This window comes from Dipodomys spectabilis, unplaced genomic scaffold (genome assembly GCF_019054845.1).
Source record: "Dipodomys spectabilis isolate Male_0828 unplaced genomic scaffold, ASM1905484v1 ptg000709l, whole genome shotgun sequence".
Taxonomy (NCBI): Eukaryota; Metazoa; Chordata; class Mammalia; order Rodentia; family Heteromyidae; genus Dipodomys; species Dipodomys spectabilis.
Genome location: NW_024871386.1, coordinates 27,501 through 35,000, shown reverse-complemented (window position 1 = coordinate 35,000; position 7,500 = coordinate 27,501). Strand labels below are relative to the sequence as shown.

The 7,500-nt window shown below is 45.4% G+C and overlaps 1 protein-coding gene across 1 annotated transcript in view; it reads right to left on the bottom strand.

Moving 5' to 3' along the window:
* Positions 1 to 7,500, bottom strand: part of Anos1 (anosmin 1) — a gene marked incomplete at its 5' end in the record, with an annotated part of 38,061 nt that overhangs the window by 3,125 nt on the left and 27,436 nt on the right. The gene's annotated exons all lie outside the window — the stretch shown is intronic.

Sequence of the window (7,500 nt, the reverse complement as noted above, 5' to 3'; positions counted from 1 at the left end):
AAACAACAACAACAACAGTAATAATGCAAACAACAACAACAACAACAACAATAATGCAAACAATAACAACAACAACAATAATAATGCAAACAATAATAATGCAAACAACAACAATAATAATGCAAACAATAACAACAACAATAATAGTATCAATAACAACACAAACAACAACAGTTATAATAGTAACCCTAAGAGCAATAACAGTAACAAGAACAAGAATAACAGTAACAACACAAACAATAACAATAGAAACAACAACAATAATAACAATAACAGCAACAACACAAACAATAACAATAGAAACAACAACAATAACAGTAACAACAACACAAACAACAACAGTAACATCAATATTAGTAACACAACCATAATGGCAACAATGACAAGAATAACAGTAACAAGAATAACAACCACAATAGTCACAATAAGAGCACAAACAACCATGGTAATCCCAGTAACAAGAACCACACCAAAAACACCAATCACCATACCAATAACTCCAATACCAATAACACCAATAACACCAATCACCAATACTAATAACACCAATACCAATACCAATAACACCAATACCAATAACACCAATACCAATACCAATAACACCAATACCAATAACACCAATACCAATACCAATAACACCAATACCAATAACACCAATACCAATACCAATAACACCAATACCAATACCAATAACACCAATACCAATACCAATAACACCAATACCAATAACACCAATACCAATACCAATAACACCAATACCAATACCAATAACACCAATACCAATACCAATAACACCAATACCAATAACACCAATACCAATACCAATAACACCAATACCAATAACACCAATACCAATAACACCAATAACAATAACAGCAATAACAATACCAATAACACCAATGACCAATACCAATAACACCAATACCAATAACACCAATAACACCAATAACCAATACCAATAATACCAATAGCAATACCGAAAACACCAATACCAATATCAATAACACCAATAACCACACCAATAACACCAATACCAATAACACCACTACCAATATCAATAACACCAATAACAATACCAATAACGCCAATAACAACCCCAATACCAATAACACCAATACCAATAGCAATAACACCAATACCAATAGCAATAACACCAATACCAATAACACCAATACCAATACCAATAACACCAATACCAATAACACCAATACCAATAACACCAATAACAATACCAATAACACCAATACCCATACCAATATCAATAGCACCCATTACAAAACCAATAACACCAACACCACCAATACCAATAACAACACCAATAACACCAGTAACAACACCAATAACACCAGTAACAATACCAATGACACCAATACCAATATCAATAACACCAATACCAATAACACCAATACCAATAACACCAGTAACAATACCAATGACACCAGTAACAATACTAATAACACCAATACCAATACCAATAACACCAATACCAATACAATACCAATAACACCAATACCAATACCAATAATACCAATACCAATAACACCAATACCAATACCAATAACACCAATAACAATATCAATAACACCAATACCAATACCACCAGTAACAATACCAATAATACCAATACCAATACCAATAACACCAATACCAATACCAATGACACCAATACCAATACCACCAATACCAATACCAATACCAATAACACCAATACCAATAACACCAATACCAATACCAATAACACCAATATCAATAACACCAATACCAATACCACCAGTAACAATACCAATAATACCAATACCAATAACACCAATACCAATACCAATACCACTAATACCAATACCAATACCAATAACACCAATACCAATAACAGCAATACCAATAACACCAATACCAATAACACCAATACCAATAACACCAATACCAATAACACCAATACCAATACCAATACCACCAATACCAATAACAATAACAATAACACCAATACCAATAACACCAATACCAATAACACCAATACCAATAACACCAATAACAATATCAATAACACCAATACCAATACCACCAGTAACAATACCAATAATACCAATGCCAATACCAATAACACCAATACCAATACCACCAATACCAATAACAATAACAATAACACCAATACCAATAACACCAATACCAATACCACCAGTAACACCACCAATGACACCAGTAACACCAGTAGCCATAACGGTCCCCACCCAGTGACACCAGCCCCACTCCCGTCCCCGCCCCCAGCAAACTCCCAGAGGCCAACGCTCACCCCAGTGCGCACGCCAGGCCCAAGACCTAACCTCCTGTTTTCTTTCTAGAACCTTCCATGCTGCCTGTCCTCTGCAATTCCAGGGCACGTGGCCTTGCCCAAGGTGAGTGTGCCCTCCCTCCTTCCTTCCTTCCCTCCTTCCTTTCTTCCTTCCTTCCTTCCTTCCCTCCCTCCTTCCTTCCTTCCTTCCCTCCTTCCTTCCTTCCAATCCTTCCTTCCAATCCTTCCCCCTTTCAATCCCTCCTTCCTTCCTTCCTCCCTTTCCTCCATCCAATCAATCCTTCCTTCCTTCCTTCCAATCCTTCCCTCCATCCAATCAATCCTTCCTTCCTTCCCTCTTTCCTTCCTTCCAATCCTTCCCTCCATCCAATCAATCCTTCCTTCCTTCCCTCCTTCCTTCCCTCCAATCCTTCCCCCTTTCAATCCCTCCTTCCTTCCTTCCTCCCTTCCCTCCATCCAATCAATCCTTCCTTCCTTCCCTCTTTCCTTCCTTCCTTCCAATCCTTCCCTCCCTCCAATCAATCCTTCCTTCCTTCCCTCTTTCCTTCCTTCCTTCCAATCCTTCCCTCCTTCCTATCAATCCTTCCCTCCAATCCTTCCTCCTTTCAATCCCTCCTTCCTTCCTATCAATCCCTCCTTCCTTCCAATCCTTCTCTCCAATCCTTCCTTCCCTTCTTCCTTCCCTCCTTCCTCCCTTCCCATCAACCCTTCCCCCTTTCAATCCCTCCTTCCTTCCAATCCTTCCTTCCCTCCTATCCTTCTTTCCAATCCTTCCCTCCTTCCTTCCCTCCATTTCTTCCTTCCTTTCTAATCTTTCCCTCCTCTCCTTCTTTCCAATCCTTCCTTCTTTCCAATCCTTCCTTCCTTCTCTCCAATCCTTCCTCCCTCCTTCCTTTCCTTCAATCCTTCCCTCCTTCCTAACCCCCCTTCTTTCCAACCCTTCCCTCCAATCCTTCCTTATTTCCAACCTTTCCTTCCTTCCCTCCAATTCTTCCCTCATCTCCTTCCTTCTTTCCAATCCTTCCCACCAATCCTTCCTTCCCTGATTCCTTCCCTCTTTCCAATCCTTCGTTCTTTCCTTCCCTCCAATCCTTCCTTCCTCTCCTTCTTCCCAATCCTTTCCTCCCTCCTTTCCAATCCTTCCTTCCCTCCTTCCTTTCTTCCAATCCTTCCCTTCCGTCCAATCCTTCTATTGCTTCTTTCCAATCCTTCCCTCCCTCCTTCCTTTCAATCTTTCCTTCCTCTCCTTCTTTCCAATCCTTCCCTCCTCTCTTCCTTCCTTCTTTCCAATCCTTCCCTCCAATCCTTCCCTTCTTCCTTCCCTCCAATCCTTCCCATCCTTTCCTCCTTCCTTCTTTCCAATCCTTCCCTCCTTCCTTCTTTCCAATCCTTCCCTTCTTCCTTCCCTCCAATCCTTCCCATCCTTTCCTCCTTCCTTCTTTCCAATCCTTCCCTTCTTCCTTACCTCCAATCCTTCCCTCCAATCCTTCCTCTCCTCCTTTCCAATCTTTCCTTCCCTCCAATCCTTCCCTTCTTCCTTTCCTCCAATCCTTCCTTCCTTTCCAATCTTTCCCTCCTCTCCTTCTTTCCAATCCTTCCGTTCCTTCTCTCCAATCCTTCCTCCCTTCTTTCCAACCCTTCCCTCCTTCCTTCCTTCCCTCCAATCCTTCCTTGTTTCCAATCTTTACTTCCTTCCCTCCTTCTTTCTTTCCCTCCAATCCTTCCCTCCTTCCCTCCAATTCTTCCCTCATCTCCTTCCTTCTTTCCAATCCTTCCTTCCTTCCCTGATTCCTTCCCTCTTTCAAATCCTTCGTTCTTTCCTTCCCTCCAATTCTTCCCCATTCCAATCCTTCCTTCCTCTCCTTCCCTCCCTCCTTTCCAATCTTTCCTTCCCTCCTTCCTTTCTTCCAATCCTTCCCTCCCTCCTTCCTTTCAATCTTTCCTTCCTCTCCTTTCCAATCCTTCCCTCCTCTCCTCCTTCTTACCAATCCTTCCTTCCCTACGTCCTTCTTTCCAATCCTTCCCTCCAATCCTTCCTTCCCTGATTCCTCTCCTTCCAATCCTTTGTTCTTCTTTCCTTCCCTTTTTCTTATATTCGTTCCCTCCTTCCCTCCCATCTTTCCCACCAAACCTTCCTTGTTTCCAATACTTCCCTCCTCTCCTTCCTTCCTTCCAATCCTTCCCTTCTTCCTTCCAATCCCTCCTTTCCTCCCTCCTTCCTTTCCTCCCATCCTTCCCTTCTTCCTTCCCTCCAATCCTTCCCATCCTTTCCTCCTTCCTTCCAATTCTTCCCTCATCTCCTTCCTTCTTTCCAATCTTTCCCTCCTTCCTTCCAATCCTTCGTTCTTCTTTCCTTCCCTCCTTTTTCTTATATTCGTTCCCTCCTTCCCTCCCCCTTTCAATCCTTCCCACCAATCCTTCCTTCCCTCCTTCTTTCCAATCCTTGCCTCATTCCTTCTTTCCCTCCCTCCTTCCTTCCTTCCTTCCCTCCTTCCTTCTTTCCCTCCAATCCTTCCCTCCTTCCTTCTTTCCCTCCAATCCGTCCCTCCTTCCTTCTTTCCCTCCAATCCTTCCCTCCTTCCTTCTTTCCTTCCTTTCCAATCCTTCCTCCTTCCAATCTTTCCTTCCTTCCTTCCCATTCTTCCCTCATCTCCTTCCTTCTTTCCAATCCTTCCCTGATTCCTTCTCTCCTTCCAATCCTTCGTTCTTCTTTCCTTCCCTTTTTCTTATATTCGTTCCCTCCTTCCCACCAATCTTTCCTGTTTCCAATCCTTTCCTCTTTCGTGTCCTTCCCTCCTCTCCTCCTTCTTTCCAATCCTTCCTGCCCTACAATCCTTCCCTCCTATCCTTCCTTCCCTCCTTCCTTCCTTCCCTTCCTCCTTCCTTCCTTCCTTCCTTTCTTCCCTCCTTCCTTCCTTCCCTCCCTCCCTCCCTTCCTTCCCTCCTTCCTTCCTTCCTTCCTTCCCTCCCTCCCTTCCTTCCTTCTTTCCTTCCTTCCCTCCTTCCTTCCTTCCTTCCTTTCTTCCCTCCTTCCTTCCCTTCTTCCTTCCTTCCTTCCTTCCCTCCTTCCTTCTTTCCTTCCCTCCTTCCTTCCCCTCAATCCTTCCTTCCTTTCCTCCCTCCTTCCTTCCTTCCCTCCCTCCTTCCTTAATTCTCTCCTTCCTTCCCTCCCTCCTTCCTTCCCTCCTTCCTTCCTTCCTTCCCTCCTTCCTTCCTTCCCTCCCTCCTTCCTTCCCCTCAATCCTTCCTTCCTTCCCTTCTTCCTTCCTTCCTTCCTTCCCTCCTTCCTTCCTTTCTTCCCTCCTTCCTTCCCTTCTTCCTTCCTTCCTTCCTTCCCTCCTTCCTTCTTTCCTTCCCTCCTTCCTTCCCCTCAATCCTTCCTTCCTTCCCTCCCTCCTTCCTTAATTCTCTCCTTCCTTCCCTCCCTCCTTCCTTCCTTCCTTCCCTTCTTCCTTCCTTCCTTCCCTCCTTCCTTCCTTCCTTCCCTCCTTCCTTCCTTCCTTCCCTCCTTCCTTCCTTCCTTCCCCTCAATCCTTCCTTCCTTCCCTCCTTCCTTCCTTCCCTCCTTCCTTCCTTCCCTCCTTCCTTCCTTCGTTCCTTCCTTCCCTCCTTCCTTCCTTCCTTCCTTCCTTCCCTCCTTCCTTCCTTCCTTCCTTCCTTCCCTCCTTCCTTCCTTCCTTCGTTCCCTCCTTCCTTCCCTTCCTCCTTCCTTCTTTCCAATCCCTCCTTCCTTCCCTCCTTCCTTCCCTTCCTCCTTCCTTCTTTCCAATCCCTCCTTCCTCCCTTCATTCCTTCTCTCCTTCCTTCCTTCCTTCTTTCCTTCTCTCCTTCCTTCCTTCCCTCCAATCCTTCCCTCCTTCCTTCCTTCCCTCCAACCCTTCCTTCCTTCCTTCCCTTCTTCCTTCCTTCCTTCCCTCCCTCCTTCCTTCCTTCCCTCCTTCCTTCCTTCCCTCCTTCCTTCCTTCTTTCCTTCCTTCCTTCCCTCCCTCCTTCCTTCCTTCCCTCCTTCCTTCCTTCCTTCCCTTCTTCCCTCCTTCCTTCCTTCCTTCCTTCCTTCCCTCCCTCCTTCCCTCCTTCCTTCCTTCCCTCCCTCCAATCCTTCCCTCCAACCCTTCCTTCCTTCCTTCCCTTCTTCCTTCCTTCCTTCCCTCCCTCCTTCCTTCCTTCCTTCCTTCCCTCCTTCCTTCCTTCTTTCCTTCCTTCCTTCCCTCCCTCCTTCCTTCCTTCCTTCCCTCCTTCCTTCCTTCCTTCCCTCCTTCCTTCCTTCCCTCCTTCCTTCCTTCCTTCCTTCCCTCCTTCCTTCCCTTCCTCCTTCCTTCTTTCCAATCCCTCCTTCCCCTCTTCATTCCTTCTCTCCTTCCTTCCTTCCTTCCCTCCTTCTTTCCTTCTCTCCTTCCTTCCTTCCCTCCAATCCTTCCCTCCTTCCTTCCTTCCCTCCAACCCTTCCTTCCTTCCCTTCTTCCTTCCTTCCTTCCCTCCCTCTTTCCTTCCTTCCTTCCTTCCCTCCTTCCTTCCTTCCTTCCTTCTTTCCTTCCTTCCTTCCCTCCCTCCTTCCTTCCTTCCTTCCCTCCTTCCTTCCTTCCCTTCTTCCCTCCTTCCTTCCTTCCTTCCCTTCTTCCCTCCTTCCTTTCCTCCAATCCTTCCCTCCCTCCCTCCTTCCTTCCCTCCTTCCTTCCTTCCCTCCAATCCCTCCTTCCTCCCTTCCCTCCTTCCTTCCCTCACTCCCTCCTTCCTTCCCTCCTTCCTCTTCCTCTACTTCTCCCCTTCCTCTTCTTCCTGTTCTTTCCCTTCTTCCTCCTCCCACTTCTTTCCCTCTTCTTCCTCCTCTGCTTCCTGTTCTTCTTCCCCTTTTTCCTCCTCCTCTTCTTCCTGTACTTCTTCCCCTTCTTTTTCCTCTTCTTCCAATTCTTCCTTTTTCCTTCTTCTTCTTCTTTTTTCCCCTTCTTCTCTTTCCTCTTCCTCTTCTTTCTGTTCTTCCTCCTCCTCTTCTTCTTCATGGTCCTTTTCTTCTTCCTCTTCTTCCTTTGTCCTCCTTCTCTTCTATTCTTTCTCTTCTTCCTCTTCTTGTTTTTCCTCCTCTTCTTCCTTCTCCTCTTGTATTCTTTCTCTTCTTCCTATTCTTCTTCTTGTTTTTTCCTTCTTCCTCTCCTTCCCTCTCTTCCTTCTGATTTTCCTCCTCCCCCTCTTCTTCCTGTTCTTCTTCCTCCTCCTTC